The following is a 20,693-nucleotide window of genomic DNA, read 5'->3' as shown; positions in this document are numbered from 1 at the left end:
AAAGCATAATTGCCAAGTTTAAGCTTATAGAATCAACCGCTAACCTTCCTCGTTCCAGACGCCCCACCAAAATTCGAGAGAGAACCAAGTGGAAGGTTTTCAGAAGGTTAGTAGGAATTCTCGTTTAACACGTAATGACATACAGAAACTGGTAAGTGAAACTGGAGTGAAGTAAGCACCTTTACAGTTACGAACATGTTACGTTCTTCTGGGTTCAAAGCATGCCTGCCCCCAGTGGCTTAGCGGTACGTCTGCGGATTTACAACGCTAAAAACCGGGTTTCGATACTCGTGGTGGGCAGAGCACGGATAGCCCAGTGTGTAGCTCTGTGCTTATTTTAAAACAGCAACAACAACATCAAAGCATGCCGTCATCGTAGAACTCCATATTTAAAGCCTGTTCATTTAGAAACACGATTGAGGTATGCAAGAAAACATGTAGTTAAACCCTTTACCTATTGGAAGAATATTCTTTGGTCAGACGAGACTAAAATCGAGCTTTTCGGCCACAGCGATGTTCGCTATATTTTCCGTAAGAAGGGGAACGAAATCTTCCAAAGAACACCGTCCATACAGTTAAATACGGAAGTGGCTCGATCATGCTATGGGGTTCCTTCAGCTTTTCTGGTGTAGGTAGCCTTCACCACGTCAACGGAATCATGAAAATAGAAGAGTACGTTGATATATTAGGCACTTATATCGAGAATGATGGTTGTAACTTGCGGCATGGGCGTCGTTGGATCTTCCAGCACGACAATGACCCTAGGCACACATCGAAATATGTGCAAACCTGGTTGCAGAGGAACCATATAAGCGTTCTGGAGTGGCCATCACAGTCACACGATCTCAACCCAATTGAAAACGTTTGGCATGAGTCGAAGACCAGGGTTTATCAGCGTCATCGGAAAAACTTGGAAGAGTTGGAGGCCTTCTGTAAAGAAGAATGGAGAAAAAATACCAGTACTGTCAAACGATCATGGAGGGCTATGAGAAGAGATTGCGCCAAGTATTGTTACACAACTGACCATTAAAGTGGACGCACGAACACTTTCTGCTTCTCCTATGTTTGGTTATTTGTTTATAAACAGTTTATTTGTCGTTCAATTTACATAAATATGTATGTAAAAGTGTGTTAGAATAATATTTATAATATACTCTACTTTCATTATCCTAATCTTGATACTTTTTAAGTTGTGACGAACAAAACTACTCACGACGCAGGCGTACGAACACTTTCTGTCGTAACTGTGGTACCAAAATTTTGAAGTAGAGCAATTGAAAACACCAGCAATTGTATTTATACAATGCTAAAATTGCCAAAGATATGGTCACGTATCAGCGGCACGTTTGACAACACCGAGGTGACGTGGACATGGCGGTAAGCACCATATATTTGTCTGTAAAAAATAGTAAGAAAAACCTAATTGTTGCAACTGCATAAAACACACACAGCAAACTACAAAGTTTGCGACAAGTACAAAAAAATAAAGCAACATATCTATGAAATAAAAACAACAAGACCAATTCCAAACGATATAACTAACACAACTGCATAAGAAACACACGCTGCTACAACAACAGATACAGTGACAAATGCAGAAAAGCTGAAGGAAAACATCACACAACAAAAATCACACACAAGAGAAGAACAAAACCAAACCAAAATAGTGAACAATACACAAGAACTTAACAAAAACACAGACACAACAAACACTCAAGAGAACAACACTCATACAATAAAAGAGAGCAGAAACGACGAAAGAAGTTTAATAGTAAATATAAATAAAACATCTTTACAGATTTTATTGCAGAATACACAAATCCATCCCAAACTAAAAACTGCTTTGATCTCTTCACACGCGATGCAAAAAAATAATAAAGAAAGCCATACATACCACAACGATCACTGGATACTTACTAAAAGCAAATTCACAATTCTAGGTATCAACATCAAAGATTCACTAACTTCCAAGAACCACGAGATCGAAGACATAATAATAGTAATTAAACCTGATATTATTATTCTAAGTGAAACCCGGATTTATGTTAACAATAAATTTAAAATATGTAATTTTACGCCAGTTAGAAAAGTTTGAATAAACAACCATGATACTAACAGAGGAATTATTTTATTATATAAGAACATTCTTTCAGTTATTCAAAATTAAAATGAACGGTAATAATGAAAATATAATTGTTGATATCCTGCTAGATAACCATTCATTTTTAACACTAGCAGGTATTTACTGTTCACCAACAAAATGTATTGACATAAATCTATTCCACAACATTTTTTCCCACTACCAAAATACAATTGTAATAAGTGATCTGAATAGTAAACATAAAAACTTTTGACGTAAATCCACCAACAGAAATGGAAGACACTTATTGCAATTCATTGATGAAAATAACATCGTCCTAAAATTGACAGTAAACCTACGCATACTACGTATGCTACAAATAAAAGTGATATCCTAGGCAACTGCCTCACCTCCTTAAATATCAGACAAAAGTTATTAAGTTTTAATGTGGGAAAAGATGTTGACAGTAATCATCTACCAATATGGTGTGCTTTCGATCTCGCTCCACATAAAGATATAATTTTTAAACAATACAAAATTCGACTACCAGAAAGCTAATTGCCAAGAATATCAGAAAGAATTAGACAACATATTACCAGAAAATGTTGAGCATACAGCCAACAACAAAGTAGAAGTTGGTAGTTGTAGTCAAATAATCACTGAGTGCCGACTAACAGCAGCAACTAACACTGTACCACAGGAACAACATAAAACTATAAATAACGCATAGAAACAAACAAACAACTAATAACACTAATAAAACAACGAAGACAATTAAGAAGACAGTTTATAGCAAGAAGAAACAAAGAAATAAAAACTCCAATAAACAGTATCTGAAAAAAAATGAGGCCAGAAAAATGGGATAACTAAACGAAAAAAAACCGTTCCTAGAACGTTTCGATCGCAGTTACAAAGAGGAACCAAAGATACCACAAGAAAAAAATACCCAACACGAGAATAAAATAACACATTAGCACACACCAAGAAAGAAAAAGCAGAAGCCTTCAGACAACAACTGCAAAACATTTTCAAAACACAACGACACAGGCGTGAAAACCTATTTTTATAATACAGTAAACGATCATATCATATTAATACAGAATTATACAAACCATATTTCCCAGTCAATATCAACAACAATAACACGAATAACATAAATGACTATAATAAGCTAATGTTTGTCGAAAACGGTTTGGTTTGGGTTTTGGAATTTCGCACAAATCTACCCGTGGGCTATCTGTGCTAGCCGTTTATAATTTAGCAGTGTAAAACTAGAGGGAAGGCAACTTGTCATCACCAACCACCGCCAACTCTTTGGCTACTCTTTTACCAATGAATAGTGGGATTGACCTATCACATTATAACGGCCCGACCGCTAAAAGGACTAGCATGTTTAGAGTAACGGGGATTCGAACTCGTTACACTCAGATTACGATTCGACTGTCGTAACCACCTGACCACGCCTCTGAAAGCTTTCTGCTTCAAGAGTGAATAAAACCGAAATTAAGTGTAGCCAACTGTTTTTTATTTATTGCTTTTCAAATTTATATGTCATATGGTGTTATTTCCAGAGTACATAATTATGTTAGTGTCCCTTATGTGGCATTTTAGTTTCTAATGACTGGCTGGTAGACAACACATCAATGTAGAATTGTGCGAATGGTTACTACAAAGTGACCTTTTCAGGCGGTCTTTGGTTCCTGTTCGTCGTGTTTGCCGTGTCATCTTACCCGCGCGTCACCAGAATAAAAGTTTTCGCAAGAAAAAAGTCGGTGGTAAAATTCCTAAGAAAATTAATTATCTTCATAGACATTCCGATCTGAGAGCGATAATTTTTAATAAAGAAATGTCTTTATAACTATAACTACAAAATGCAAGAAAATCTCGTATTTTGATATCATTGTGATATCATTCATAATTAAATACAGTTACAATTACGAAGCAGAAGAATAACACAGAAAAAAGTTTTAGTTATTTGTTCAATTAAATTCATTAATGTTTTTCCTTAGTATAACTATGTCGATAATTTAATTGAATTATTTCAAATACCTTCTAACCACATAAACATTTTCATCGATTTTGATATTTTTAAACAAACGAGAGAAGAAATCCACTACTAAATTGTAATAGTTTGAATGTGAAAATATGAAATCCAACTGGAAGGATAGCACTTACAACATTTAGGTTACTAGACCAGTACTCTACTACTGCTCCTTATAGCACTGTACGATTGTTTTTTTAAACATATAATTTATAGAGAATAATATGTAAGTTGGGTATGTGCTGAGATAAGTACCTTGCATTTTATTCAAGCGATGCATATACCACAACTAAATAATTGCAATATTGATATTCTAATATAATTAAAGCTTGGACACAACAATTTAGTTTAAATGAATATTATTTCTATTGTAACTCCTAAATGAGAAAGTAGATTCGAAGAAAGAATATTCTATTGATCTTCGATGTTCCTGTCGCTTGGGAAAAGTGTTAAGGTTTTTCTGTTTTAATTATCTTGTTAAATAATTTGTGAAAAAATTATGTATATCGTAAGAGTCTCACAAATAAATGTCTATAAAAGGATTAGCACCGGTTTCTTCGGTTTTTAAGATGGTTTATTTTATGATATATGGCTGTACTTTTTGATCAGATGACCACCTTCGTAAACAGATATAATCGTGTACCACCATTTTCAATGATGATTTATTAATGTTTCAAAAACATTCTTCACACAGGTGGCAGGTTGATATTTATGTGTAGAAAAATCTAAAGAATAAAATTCAAATAAATGCTTTCTTTATGCTGTGTTTAGAGAAAAGAAACACAATTGAACTACTGTGTTTGCAACCTCCACTAGTTGCACAGCCTAATATCTGCTGACTTACGATAATAAAAACCGGGTTTCGATACCCATTGTGGGTAGAGCACAGACAGTCCGCGGTGTATCTTTATGTGTAATTTAAAACAACAACTTTTATATACTGAACAGAGGAGAAAACAGTATAATACCTTACTGTTGAAAATGTTGTCGAAGAGGTGTTCTCAATATTATATTTTCTTTACATGTGACTGTTTTAGCAATGCTAAAATAATCCACTGAACGATAAGCGAATATTCAATATACTGTATAAGATTAAAGAGAAATAATGCGTTTTTAAACGATATGTACGAGCCATTATAGCTCAGGGGTAGAGCACTGGTCTTGTAAACCAGGAGTCGTGAGTTCGAACCTCACTGGTTGCTTGTATATCTTGAACTTGACAGATACTTTTATTTTCATCACCTGCAATTGAACAAAATAACATAATATTATTTTACGATAAATATGACGATACATTATTTTTCATAAAATTTAAATTTTCAATAAAAGCGACATTGTTATTTAAAAATATAAACTGCGTTTTCTCTGCTCCTATTAATTTTATACAGCGTGTGGAAATCAATATTTCCCAAACTGCTTGAAGTATAACCCTGTTTTTGATATATCTATTATAAAATTCTAAAATTAGTATAAATCAAAAATTTGACTTTACTAATGTTGATAAATGCTGTAGACATGGAGGGAAAAAAGAATTTTTTGTTCGAAAACATAATATGGACACTACTTTCAGCCTTGTTTCTTTTCTGAGAGCCCGTAGATTTGCTAATGTTATTTTTCTGGTTAGCAGTAGATTGTAAAAGTCATTTATGTTATTGGTGTTATTGTTGTTAATATTGACTAGGAAATATGGTTTGTATAATTCTGTGTTATTTGTTACATAATTATTTACTGTATTGAAAAAATAGGTGTTCACGTCTGGGTCGTTGTCTTTGAAAGTGTTTTGTAGTTGTTGTCTGAAGGCTCCTGGGTTTTCTTTGTCGGTGTGTGCTAATGCGTTATTTTGTTCTTATGTTGGGTATTTTCTTGTTGTGGCTTTTTTAGTGAGTCTTTTTAGGTGCGACCAAAGCTCTCTAGGGTCGGTTTTTCCATTTAGTTTGCAGCAGAAATTGTCCCATTTTTCTTGTTTTAAGAATTTAATTTCTGCTCTGATTTTATTTCTGATACTGTTTAGTTGTGTTTTGATTTTTTTATCTCTTGTTGCCATGAACTATCTTCTTAATTGTCTTCCTTGTTTTATGAGTGTTATTAGTTGTTTGTTTGATTTCCATGCGTTATTCCTTTACTAAAATTGATAAACGCTATATATATGGAGTGAAAATAGAAATTTTTTGTTCGAAAACATAATGTAGACACAACTTCCAGCCTTGTTTCTTTACTTTCTTAGAACCCCTAGGTTTTGGCTGGAAAATATAATATTTACATTTGGATTCAACGTTTTTCTGCATTCTTTTAATGGTCCCTATTTCTCCTTTTCCAATTAACAGTTTTTACTGATCTTGTTCCAAAATGTATCTGACTCTGACCTCGTTGTTTAGAATTGCTTGTTTGTTTCGAATTTCTCGCAAACTACATGAGGGCTATCTGCGGTAGCCGTCTCTAATTTAGCAGTGTAAGACTAGAGGGAAGGCAGCTAGTCATCACCACCCACCGCCAACTCTTAGGCTACTCTTTTACCAACGAATAATGGGATTGATTTATCACATCATAACGGTCCCGCCACTGAAAGGGCGAACATGTGTGGTGTAACGGGGATTCGAACCCCTGACCCTCAGATTACGATTCGACTGCTTCAACAATTGACCACGTCTCGGAAAGCGTTCTGCTTCAAGAATGAATAAAACAAAAATTAAGAGTAGCCAATTGGTTTTTTTATTTATTGCTTTTCAAATTTATATATTTTATGGTGTTACAGCCTTCAAAGTACATAATTATGCTCGTGATTTATGGCACGAGCACCTTTTTTTACTGACGTCACAACAGTACAAATTGCAACGGTAAGCGTCCTTTATGTGACATTTTAGATTCTAATGACTGGCCCGGAAGACAACACATTAGTGTAGAGTTGTGCGAATGGGTTATTCCTTCAGTTGACTCCTTCAGGCGGTCTTTGGTTTCTGTTCGTGGAGTTTGTCGTGTCATCTTGCACGTGCGTCGCCGGAATAAACGTTTTCGGCAAGAAAAAAAAAGTCGGTGGTAAAATTCCTAAGAAATGAATTATCTTTATAGACATTCCGATCTGAGAGCGGTAATTTTAATGAAGAAATATTTTAGAACTATAAGGACCATATTTAATAAAAGTGATATTCTGTAATGGTAAGTAAATCTAGTGTATTGATATCATTGTGATATCATTTTTACTTAATTTTGTTACTATTACGAAGCAGAAGAATAACACGGAAAAAGTTTTAGTTATTTGTTGAAGTAAACTGATTAAGGTATAATTATATCAATAATTTTATTGATAATCTGAAACACCTTCTGAACGCATAAACTTTTAATGGATTTAGATACTTTTAAACTTTGATGTTTTGTAAGTAAGGGTAGCCTAATAAACGAGAGACGGAGTTTGTATTTTCTTATTACAAAGCCACATCAGACTCTCTGCTGAACCTACTGAGGTGAATCGAACCCCTGACTTTATCTTTGTAAGTCCGTAGACATACCGTTGTATTAGCGGGGGAAGTGAAAGAAGGAATCAACTATAAAATTTTAACAGTTTGAATTATATATCTATCACGTTATAACTGCCCCAATGTTAAAAGGGCGAGCATATTTGGTGTAACGGGGATTCGAACCTGCGACCCCGAAGGCCCCCCAGTGGCTCGGCGGTATGTCTGCGGACTTACAACGCTAAAATATGGGTTTCGATATCCGTGGTGGGCAGAGCACAGATAGCCCATTGTGTAGCTTTGTGCTTAATTCAAAACAACAAGAACAAGAACAACAACAGCGACCCTGAGATTAAGAATTGAGTGTTTTAACTGGTCAAATGAGTCTGAGATTACCAGTGAAAAATAGCAGCTGAATTAATTATAAATTTATAATTTACTTTGAGGCTGCTAATTTAAAAAACCGGTAATTGATTTCTGTACTTTTAACCTTCTTCCCTGTGTTTGACAAATATTTTGGGCCCTCATTAGCGGCTGGATTGCATTATTTATGAAGAATGAACTAATGATATGGAAAAAAGTAGTGGTTATGAGTTCACTCTGTTCTGCTTAATAGTGCCTGATCAAACAAAAATATATTAAGTTAAAGGATGCAGGTCTTTATAGCAATTTCTTTATTTGTGTTTATTTAGATTAATATAAAATATCGCTTGAAGGTTTGTTTATTTATATAAGTAAGATAGTGCATTAGTTAAAATTATTTTAAATACTGATGTTGTATTATGAGCTTCAAAATATCGATAGATGCAGTGAACTGAAATAGCTTTCCATGATTTTGAATTTTACATTAAAATGTAACGAAACAGAGTTTATAGACAAAGTTCTACTTGCTTTTTTTTCCGTTTCGGAAGTTATCTTCCAGTTGTTTATATCTCTTGAAACAATAAGATGTTAAATATTCACAACTTTGTCCAAGATGTTTGTATACTGTTAAATATTGATGTCATTGTTTACATGTATGGAGTAGTTACTAAGTAAATGTCCAAGCAGTAACAGAGAAGATAAATGTGACCGGATAAATATACACGAGTTGTTTTTCTGGTCCATATAAGTTGTTTTGAGAATCTGTGCCTCCCGCTAGTACCCCGGTAAGTCTCCGGATTCACAACGGTGGGCTCGGCAGATAGTCCGATGTGGTTTTACTATAAGAAGAACAAACACATATCTGTTTGGTATAAAAGAGTTTGTTTTTGGTATAATCTTTTGTGAAATAATTTAAAGCTTCGTTCATACAATTTATCTGTGCTTGGTGTGGATGGAGTCCACACGCGCCAGAAATTATAGATCGTCAAATTGTTCGACTGTTCAGAAATGGTATGAAGCAAACTGAAATTTTCAGAACACCTCAGTGTACTGTTTCCAGAATTCTAGAACGTCTCGGATTACAGGAAACGCTGTTTCAAAAAAGTATAGTGGTAAACGTCGGAAATTGTTACCTGAGATTATCGTATTTTGGTCATTTTAACACATCAAGGTTAAAAGAAGTCTTGCAACCCATTAAGACAGGAATGGCATGAACACGTTTATTACAGGGTATTCAAAACAACTTGGATAGGAAGCCGACTAAACAAGATTATTTTGCCAGAACGGTTGTCTGAAAACCGATATTAACCAGAATTCACAGCTCTCGCCGTGCTACTTAGCCAAAACGGCATGCCAACTTACAGTTATGACACTGGTGACATGCCAACTTACAGTTATGACACTGGCGACATGTCAACTTACAGTTATGACACTGGCGACATGCCAACTTACAGTTATTACACTGGCGACATGCCAACTTACAGTTATGACACTGGCGACATGCCAACTTACAGTTATGACACTGGCGACATGTCATCTTTTCAGAAGAGTCTTGTTTGTGGCTTGTTAAAGCTGGTGGTAGGATTCGTGTTCATTGTTTGCCTGGAAAACAAATGTGGGTAGACTGTTTCCTAAGGGAGGTGGCGCATAACATGTTTGAGGAGTTATTGATTATGGGAGATAAACCGCTCTTCATATCTTCCGGAGAAACACCAATGGTGCCTTCTAAAGGCATAATGTGAAGACAATATTTCTGCCATATGCTAGGGAAAGGTTTAGCAATAATTTGTGATCCAGGATGACAATGCCAATGCCCACACTGCTTGTACTGTACAGGATTATCTCGACTGGGAGAACGTTACAATAATGGCATGGCCATCAAAGTCTCCAGGTTGTAATTTCATTGAAAACTGTTGGGCAGAACTGAGCCTTAAAATTTCTAACCACAACCAGCTACTGTAGCTGAGTTACACCACTTTCTAGTGACAAATTGGGATGAAATCACAGTGGTTTATATCAATAACCTCATCGACAGCATGCCACGTCATCTTTGGAGGTGAGTAGAATAAGAGGAGGACCAAGTACTTTATGTTAAATATGAACTGATATAAGATTATAAACGCTCTTGATAATAACTTGATATTATATTTTGTTTTGGTAAGGTTTTGTTTTGATAGGTAAAGTTCTGAATTACACATCTTTCTGCAGGTGTCTGATAAAATTGTTTGCTTTTCTAATAAATCGATGATGATGTGTCTAGAACTTGTCTCATTATACAGATTATATACTTAGATGTTTAATACAATGTTTTCAGCTTGACATATTAAGTTTATTTATATTCCATCTTAATAATAACTATCCTATTCGTTGCAAAATATACAAACATTTTGGTCAAGACTGTATTTCAAGTTTAGATTTCTGTGAAATATTTCAGAATAAAGTAACTACCAATCCCAAGATGAAATATTTTTTAGATTTATGTTTAATTATACGCAGTTCGGATAAAGTTATATTAATTTGTAATCTGAAACCTCTGGACAATTACCTACACTACTAAGAAGATGGAGAGGAAGTTGGAAAATTTTGCGTAAAACTATACACATGAAATTTGCGTATAACCGTTCCTAATTTGGAGTACAAAGGAATCACTTCAAAGTGATAACTCATATAAAATTAAAGGATACCAATATGTATCCTATATACAGTTATAGGATATCATTATGTATGATATATACAGCTAATAAGTTGTATTTCAGTTATCTAATAATTTATAATATTGAATTGAGAGGCGTAACTTGTTTCATAACAGAGATTTTGGCATTGTTGAAGTTATAATATTAGAAATTTCGATTACACTTTTATTGTTCAGAATAATATATATCATCTATAAAAATTCATTGTCAATATGCAAAATGCCAAGTTACGAAAAGAGTTCAACAATATAAAGTGGAGATTTCAGACAGATAAGTTGAGTTAGAAACAATATAGAAATTTTTTTGTACTTGTGTAATGTTAGTAGTGTAAGACTAGAGGGAAGGCAACGAGTTATCACCAACAACCGTCAACTCTTTGGCTACTCTTTTACCAATGAAGAGTGGAATTGACCGTAACCTTAATACTCCCCACGGCTGAAAGGGCGAGCGTGTTTGGTGTATTGGGTATTCGAACTCGTGACCCTCAGATTACGATTCGACTGCCTTAGCCACCTGACCACGTCTGTAAAAGCGTTCTGCTTCAATGGTAAATACAACCAAAATTAAGTGCAGACAATTGTTTTTTTATTTATTGATTTTCAAATTTATATGTCTTAAGGTGTTACAACCTTCTGAGTTCATAATTATGCTGGTGATTTATGGCATGAGTACCTTTTTTAATGACGTCACAACAGTACAAATTGCAACGGTAAGCGTCCTTTACGTGACATTTTAGTTTCTAATGACTGGCTGGAAGACAACACATTAGTGTAGAGAAATATATATGTAAAATCGGCTCGTTTGGGTTGAAAAAATATTTTACGTAGAAGAGCGAACAACGTTTCGACCTTCTTCGGTCATCGTCATGTTCATTAGTGTAGATTTGTGTGAGTGGTTAAAATAGGTGATCCTTCCAGGCTGTCTTTGGTCTCTGTTCATTGAGTTTATCGTGTCATCTTACACGCACATTACTGGAATAAAATCTTTCGGCAAAGAAACATCACGTTGATAAAATGACAAAGAAAATGCCTTTAGACATTTTATAGACATCTTTATAGACATTCCGATCTCAGGGAGCGATAACTTTTAAGGAAGAAATGAGTTTAGAACTAAAACTATGTAATAAAAGTGATATGCTAGAATTGTAAGTAAATCTAGTATGTTGATATCATTGAGATATCATTTATAATTTAATATTGTTACAATTACAAAGAAAAAGAATAACACGGAAAAAAGTTTTAGTTATTTGTTCAAGAACATTTGTTAATGCTTTTCCTTAGTATAATTATATGAATAATTTAATTGGATTATCTCAAATACCTTCTAAACGAAATAAATTTTCATCGATTTCGATATTTTTATACTTTCAAGTTTTGTCCGTAAGGCCAACATAACCAACGAGAGGTGGAATCCACTTCCAAATTTTACTAGTTTGAATGTTAAAATACGAAATCCAACTGAGAGGATCGAACTCATAACATTTGGGTTACTAGACCAACACTCTACTACTGATTTTAAAATTTATGCTTGCATTTTAAATATATGATTTATAGAGAGTAATATTTACCTTACGTAAGTGTTAACATAATTAAGAGGCTTCTTGTACAGGTGATGCATATAACACAATGAAATAACAACAATATTCATATTGAATCATAATCAATGCTTGAACACAATTGAACTATTATATGTGTCGCCTCCACTAGTAGCACAGCGGAATGTCTTGCAATAACAAAAAACCGGGTTTCCATACCCATGGTGGGTGGAGCACAGACAGTCCGCGGTGTCGCTTTACGCTTAATTTAAAACAACAACTATTATATATCTGAACAGAGGAGAAAACAGTACAATACCTTACTGTTGGAAATGTTGTCGAAGAGATGTTCTTAATATTATATTTTTTTTACGTGTGATCGTTTTAACAATGCTAAATTAATTCACTGAACAATAAGCGAATATTCAAAAAACTATAGAAGATTAAAGAGAAAGAATGCGTTTTTAAAAAATATGTGCAAGCCATCATAGCTCAGGGGGTAGAGCACTGGTCTTGTAAACCAGGAGTCGTGAGTTCGAACCTCACTGGTGGCTTGTATAACTTGACGGATGCTTTTATTTTCATCAACTGCAATTGAACAAAATAACATAATAATGTTTTACGATAAATATAGCGATACATTATTTTTCATATAATTTAAATTATCAATAAAAGCGACATTGTTATTCAAAAAATTAAGCTGAGTTTTCTCTGCTCCTATTAATTTTGTACGGCTTGTGGAAATCAATATTTCCAAAACTGCTTGAAGAATAATCCTGTTCTGGATATATCTATTATAAAATTCTTGAATTAATATAAATCTCTAGTTTGACTTCATTAAAATCGATAAATGCTGTAGACATGGAGGAAAAACAGAATTTTTTTGTTCGAAAACATAATGTAGACACTACTTCCAACCCTGTTTCTTTACTTTCTGAGAGCCCCTAGATTTGGGCTGGAAATTATATGTGCATATGGATTGAACGTTTGGGTATATATGTATGTGTACCCAGGAAGGTCAGTTGCACTGGACCTTTTCCTCTTTTTTTTTTTTGTTAGAGTGAAATGTTTAGTATATTAAAAATTATTATATGAGGATTAGAGTAACCCATATTTACTCAGACCCCCTTCGGGGTAATGTCCATGTATTTTGCACTATCAGTTCCTTCACTAATGTCTCGCTCATAGGTGGCATGTTTTTATTTTAGTATTTATTATTATTATTATGTATGTATATATATATATATTTGCCCCGTAGTATAGCGGTGTGTCTTCGGATTTAAACAAAACCGCTAAAACCAGGGATTCGATTTCCCTTGATCGGCTAAGCAGATAGCCCCTTGTGGCTTTGTGATAAGAAAATACACATACTCATTTTATTTTTATTTATTTATTTTCATTATTTCTTTATTTTTAAAATAATTTTATGTTAATAATCTAATTTGTCAAATAATCGGGGAGAGGTGTTTAGGACTATCTTTATCACATACGAGGGCTGTTCAAAAAATACTCGGACTGACGTCATAAAACAAAATGTACTTTATTTAGAAGTTACAGGTCTGGGACCCCTTCAAGGTACTCTCCTCCCCAACGCACACACTTATCCCAACGGTGTTTCCACTTGTTGAAACAGTCCTGGTCCGCTTCTTTTGTAATGTCCTCCAGCTCCTTCGTCGCATTTGCCTTAATCTCGGGAATCGTCTCAAATCTTCTTCCTTTCAAGGGTCTTTTGAGTTTGGGGAACAAGAAAACATTGCAAGGAGCAAGGTCAGGTGAGTAGGGAGGGAGGGAGAACAGTGATCGAGTGTTTGGCCAAAAACGCACGAGTTCTGAGGCACAAATTTCGCAGCAACGCGGTGCATCTTCAATTTTTCGGTCAAAATCTCGTAACAAGATCCAACTGATATCCCAAACTCTTCAGCAAGCTCCCTAACAGTCAGACGTCGATTTGCCCGCACCAGGGTGTTGATTTTGTCGACGTGTGGGTCGTCAGTTGACGTGGAAGGACGTCCAGGACGCTCATCATCTTCAATGGACTGTCGACCATCCTTAAAACGTTCATGCCACTTGAAACATGCCGTACGCTTCATAGCAACATCAACGTAAGCCGTGTTAAGCATAGCAAAAGTTTTAGTCGCAGATTTTCCAAGTTTAACACAAATTTTCACAGCAAGTCATTGCTCCTTCAGGTCATTCATTCTGAAATCCACCAAACGAAAAAATCGCACTTCACTTAAAACCGCGTAGCTAATACACAAATGAAGATATCTGCAATCGGGAAATGGCGTCGTAATCAGCTGATCTGTGCAAACCTAGCGACAGCATGCGGATTCCACTGGAACCAACTGGAGCCGCGCAATTCAAACAGTCCGCGTATTTTTTGAACAGACCTCGTATGCAATACCTATCGTGTTCGCATAATAGTTCACTTTTCTCCAAATTTTACCGAAATATTTTATTTTACTAGGTAGGATCTATCTACTATTGTTTGTGTATTTGAATATTTATGCATAAACTTTGAAGTGGTTTTGGGTACTCTATATGCTGTCCTAAGTAGTATATTCTATAATGACTCTAGTTTGGCTGATTGGTCGATAACTGTTTGGTTTATTGGCTGGCATACCTTCTTTATGAAATATGAATGTATAAGCTTACTTCCCAGAGTAACCAGGGTAAAAGAATAATGAAAAATTGCTTATAGATGATCAAATAATTTCAAAGTGCCTTTTTTGAAGATAATTGTTTGTTTGCCGTCAGTTTCTGGTGATTCTGTTAATGTAAATTTTTGGTAAGCATTACATTATTATAGTTATTTATGTTATTGGTGTTATTGTAGTTAGTATTGATTGGGAAAATGTTGTTTTGTTGTTGTGTTGAATTACGCACAAAGGTACACAATGAGTTACATGTGCTCTGCCCGCCGCGGATATCGAAACCCGGTTTCAGGCGTCGTAAATGCGCAGGCATACCGGAGGGGGCTGTTTTGAAAATATGGGCTTTCTAATTCTGTGTTATTTGTTACGTTATTGTTTACTCTATTGTAAAAATAGGTGTTCACGTCTGGGTCGTTGTGTTTTGAAAGTGTTTTGTAGTTCTTGTCTGAAGGCTTCTGCTTTTTCTTTGTTGGTGTGCGCTAATGTGTTATTTTATTCTAGTGTTGGGTATTTTCTTATTGTGGCTTCTTTGGTGAGTCTTTATAGGTGCGACCGAAACTTTCTAGGATCGTTTTTTTTTTTTTTCGTTTAGTTGGAAGCAAATGTTATCCGATTTTTCTTCGTTTAACAATATAATTTCTGGTGTGATTTTATTTCTCATACTGCTTATTTGTGTTTTATTTCTTTGTCTCTTGTTGCCATGATCTGTCTATTTAATTGTCTTTTTTTCTGTTTTATTAGTTGTTTGTTCGATTTCCATGCGTTATTTATAGTTTTATGTTGTTCGTATGGTACAGTATCCGATGCTGGTTTTGGTAGGCACTCTGTGATTATTTGACTATAACTATCAACTTTTACTTTGTTGTTGGCTGTATGCTCAACATTTTCTGGTAATATGTTGTCTAATTCTTTCTGATATTCTTGGCAATTAGCTTAATTGTATTTGAATTTGTCTTGTTTAAAGGTTACATCTTTATGGGGATCGAGATCGAAGGTACACCATATTGGAAGAAGATCACTGTCAACATCTTTTCTCACATTAAAATTTAATAACTTTTGTTTGATATTAAAGAATGTGAGGCAGAAGTCTAAGATATCTCTTGTATTTATAGCGTACGTAGTATGCGTAGGTGTACTGTCGTTTATTACGGCTATATTATTTTCATCAATGAATTGCAATAGATGTCTTCCGTTTGTGTTGGTGGATTTACGTCCAAAGTTTTTATATTCACTATTCAGATCACCTATTACAATTGTATTTGGTTGTGGGAAAAGATATTGTGGAATAGGTTTATGTCAATACATTTGGTTGGTGAACAATAAATACCTGCTTCTGTTATAATTGAATGGTTATCTAGCAGGATATCAATCAGTGATAACGAGAAATCCCACTTGTAGAAAAAAATATACATGTAAAACGGCTGGTTTGGGTTGTAAAATTTTTATGTAGAGGAGTGAACAACGTTTCGACCTACTTCGGTGATGGTCAGGTTCACAAAGAAAGAAGGAGGTAACTGACCGATAGCTGACTATGTGTTTGAAGAGGGATGTTTAACTGAGTTTAGGAATGTAGAGGGCGTGCTTAGATGTTTGATTATATTTATTAATATGCGTATAAAGGTGTTTCTTTGTATTGGTTTATTTAGGGTTTGAGTTGTTGTGTAAGCAAGGCTTCTTTAATTCTGCGTTTGTTTATGTTTGTTTCTTTATTTAGTAATTGGGTGTTTTGTATGGTTAAGTTGTGTTTATTTGAGTTGCAGTGTTCGAAAACGTGTGAAGGTGACTTTTTGTGTTCTTTGAATCTGGTTTCCATTTTCCTACTTGTTTCACCAATACAGAAGTCGTGGCAGTTATCACATTGTATTTTATAAACAATGTTGGTGTGGTGTTTTTCAGTGTAATATTTACATAGTATATACGTCAGTTTTGTGCCTAGTTTTTAAATAAATTTGGTATTAACTGAAATGTCATATTTTGTTCCTAGATTTTGCCAAATGTTGGTTATTTCTCTGCTGATGTCGGGAATATATACCGCAGTATATGGTTTCGTGATTTCTTCGAATTGTGGAGATAGCTTGTTGATGTTGATGAAGTATTGTTTCATGTTGTCTAATTCGTCGTTAATTTTATCTGGTGAGCATAGTTTTATGGCTGTGTTTATTTGGTTTCTTAGTATGCTAAGTGTTTGTTTCGTTTCATGTGCTGAGTCCTAAGGAATGTATAGTCCAGTATGGGTGATTTTTCGGTGGACTTCTGTTTTAAATTGTGTATCGGTTCTTGTAATTTTAAGGTTGAGAAATAATATGTGATTGTTTTCTTCCTGTTCACACGTGAAGTTAATGTTGGGATGTACAGAGTTAATGTGATTGAAAAAATTGAGTGTGTTTTCTGTAGATATGAATCCCACAATCGTGTCGTCTACGTATCTGTACCAGTATAGTGGTGAATGTATTGCCATGTTAATTGCTTGTGTTTCAACTTGTGTGATAAACATATTGGCTAGAACTGGTGATACTGGGTTGCCCAAGCTTAGACCACTTCTTTAGATGTAGTTGTGGTTGTTGAACATTAAGTTTGTCTTCATCGTGGTGAATTCTATGAGGGTTGCTAATTGGTCACTGGGAACGTCTATTGATGGATTAGGGTTTTGGATATAGAGTTCTAAGGCTATAACAGAGAGGATATAACATTGAAACTGGCCATTAAGTCTTTATGATTAAGTTGATATAGGTTAGATTTCAAATTTAAAGAGTCTTTGATGAATGATCTGGCTGATGTTACATGTTTGGAGAAGGCCCATGCCATGTATTTATTAAGACTGTAATTTAACGATTCATAAGTGAACATTATTGGTCATAATAGACAATCTGGTTTATGAGGCTTGGGAATGCCTTATATTTGTGGTGTGCGTGAGTCGGTCTTGTGTAGCTAGGACTAAGTGATTTTGAAATTGTGTTGGCTTTTTTCAATTTTGGTAGTATTTTGTTTAGTTGCATTTCGCGTGTTTTTGTTTGATTTGTTTGTAATGGTTTAAATTTGTATGTGTCTGATAGGATATTCTTCATTTTTTGGATGCATTCATTCGTATTCATTATGACTATAGCGTTTCTTTTATCTGCTTTTAGAATTTTTATGCTTTTGTTTTGTAATGGAATTAATGTCTTGTTCTGTGAAATTGTTTGTTAGCTTTCTGTTTTGTGAAATTATATTGATGGTTTCATGAGAAAATTCTTTGAAAAATCGTTTAAGATGTTTTTAGGTGTTTCTGGAAAATATAAAATTTTTAATTTTTGTCTTGGAAGTTTGGATGTTGTATGTCAATAAAATTTTGAAGTTGTCTTCTTTCTGTCTGATGTTTTCAGTTGTTTTCTTGTTTTTGTTTTCTGGGGAAAGTATCGCAAGTCTCCTGACTAGGTCTTCTAAACTTGCATTAATTTCTAAGGCTGGAATGTACCTAGGTGTTATTACAAAGTTGAATCCTTTGTTAAGTAGATGTATCACGTCTGTGTTTAATTGTCGGTCGTATCTGTTAATTATGAGTTCAATTAATGGTTTGTCGTGTTGGTGACTTTTCTGTTGTTTGCATTTTAGATTTTCTAGTTTTTTTGTGGCAGATCTTTTTGTATTTGTCATTCCCAGTGGTCATTTGGTTTATGTTTCGTTGTATTAGTCCGTAAATCCCTGGTTTCATGCAGCATGCCAGTTGAAGTTCTAGGATCATTTTTTGTTAATGTAAGTCATATAGTTTTTATATAATAACATAATTCCTCTGTTAACATCATGGTTGTTTTATCTTTTCTAATTGCCATATATTTTCATATTTTAAATCTATTGTTATGATAAATCAGGGTTTCACTTAGAATAATAATATCAGGGCTAATTTCTATTATTATGTCTACGCTTTCGTGTTTCTTGGAAGTAAGTGAGCCTAGAATTGTGAACTTATGTTTTTAGTAAGCATTTAGTGATTGTTGTATTTAGTTGTGGTATGTATTTTCTTGCAGCGCTTATGAATAGATCAAAGCAGTTTTTAGTTTGGGATAAATTTGTGTATTCTGCAATGAAATCTGTAAAGATGTTTTATTTACATTTACTATTAAACTTGTTTCGTCGTTTGTGCTCTCTTTTATTGTATGAGTGTTGTTCTCTTGGGTGTTTGTTTTGTCTGTGTTTTTGTTAAGTTGTTGTGTATTGTTTACTGTTTTCGTTGAGTTTTGTTGTTCTTTTGTTTGTCATTTTTGTTGTGTGATGTTTTCCTTCAGCTTTTGTGCATTTGTCATTGTATGTCTTTTTTGTAGCAGTGTGTGTTTGTTGTGCAGTTTTATTACTTATATCGTTTGGAATTTGTTTTGTTGTTTTTTATTTCATAGATACGCTGTTTTATTTTCTTGTACAAGTGGCAAACTTTGTAGTTTGCTGTGTGTGTTTCTAGGTAGTTGCAACAATTAGGAATTACTTACTATTTTTTACAGACAAATATATGGTACTTACCGCCATGTATACAGCACCTCGGTGTTGCTAAACGTGCCGCTGATACGTGACCATATCTTTGTCAGTTGTAGTTTTGTATAACTACAATTGCTGGTCTTTTCAATTGCTCTACTTGAAAATTTTGGTACCACAGAGTAATACCGATGTTTATAAGGTCCAGAATGTTGTAATTTTTTTCTGTGTCTACTCTTATTAAGTTTGTTTGTTTGTTTGAATATTATTCTTTCGACTTTACTGTAAGGTGTATTTTGATCCTGTAGTGCCTGTTGTGTGTCTTCTATGTTATTTGCGTAGTGTATCCTACGAATTACGATTACCTTGGGCTGTGGTATGCTACCTGGTAGGTGGATATTAATGTTTCCAGGTGTAAAAAGCGTCCTTCGGCCATTCTTTTAGTAGCTTTTTGAGGTCAGCAGCTCCTTTTCCACGAACAAGGACACCGCCACTGGGTAAACGCTTGTCATTGGCGATTTCCACAACTGGATTACATCGTCTGATTTCCACCGCAATTTGCGGTTGGTTGTATGTGCGAGGTACACTTTGGATTATAAAAAACTTTGGGGTTGTTTAGATTTTGGTGTTATTTTTTGGACTTTATAGTATCATTTTGTGATGAATTTCGTCTTTTTGTTTTTGATACCACTAGTGTAAAACCTTGTTTTTCATTGTTTTGTTCCTCATTTTGTTAATGGATTTCGGCTATATCATTAATTGTTGTGTATCAGCATTCAAGGTGTTATTTGGGCCAGTTGGTTTGTTTTTAGTATTTATAAAGGTGGAGGAAACTATCACAGTATGAGAAGTTTCTCCACTTTCTTCTTCATTTTCATAATTTTCACTGGAGTTAGTTAACAATTTTTATTCTTGCTTTTCATTTTCTCCTTATATTAATATCTTTATCTTTATCAAAAGATGATAATTTTGGCCACATTACATCAGGCCATGAATGGGATTTGATATCTGGCCACCTAATGAACTACACTTACTTAGCTTGTTTTTCAGGCCACTGGTAGAGCATGCGTCTTGGTTTTTAGACGTCATGTTCTTTTACTAAGCGGTTGTCAGCGTCGCTCTAGGTTAGGCGACCCGCACTTTCGTCGTCCAGGTGAAGTCTTAGGCTTCCTCACGTTAAACAGGTTCTGTAACTTATTTGAGTATTTCTTAGCGCTCTTTCACCCATATAAGTGTATATATCTCACTCAGAAGGAAGTTCTTCTTTTCCTGTGTATTCGATAGCTCTTTAAAAACTCTCTCTTCTTCTCGCTAAAGGTCTCCTGATCTTATTATTTAAAATTGTTTGTTTGTTTTGAATTTCGCGTACCTAAATTAGCAGTGTAAGACCAGAGGGAAGGCAACTAGCCATCACCAACCACGGTCAACTCTTTGGC

General features: G+C 34.6%; 2 non-coding genes across 2 annotated transcripts; both read left to right on the top strand.

The window, feature by feature from the left end:
• Positions 1-5,251: 5,251 nt before the first annotated feature.
• Positions 5,252-5,323, top strand: TRNAT-UGU (transfer RNA threonine (anticodon UGU)). The gene has a single exon. It is a non-coding gene; the product is annotated as a tRNA-Thr (tRNA).
• A 7,318-nt stretch (positions 5,324-12,641) lies between these two features.
• On the top strand, positions 12,642-12,714 carry TRNAT-UGU (transfer RNA threonine (anticodon UGU)). The gene has a single exon. It is a non-coding gene; the product is annotated as a tRNA-Thr (tRNA).
• The last annotated feature ends 7,979 nt before the right edge of the window (positions 12,715-20,693 follow it).

Source organism: Tachypleus tridentatus, chromosome 1 (assembly GCF_004210375.1).
Source record: "Tachypleus tridentatus isolate NWPU-2018 chromosome 1, ASM421037v1, whole genome shotgun sequence".
Classification (NCBI taxonomy): Eukaryota; Metazoa; Arthropoda; class Merostomata; order Xiphosura; family Limulidae; genus Tachypleus; species Tachypleus tridentatus.
This window is presented reverse-complemented; position numbering and strand designations above follow the sequence as displayed.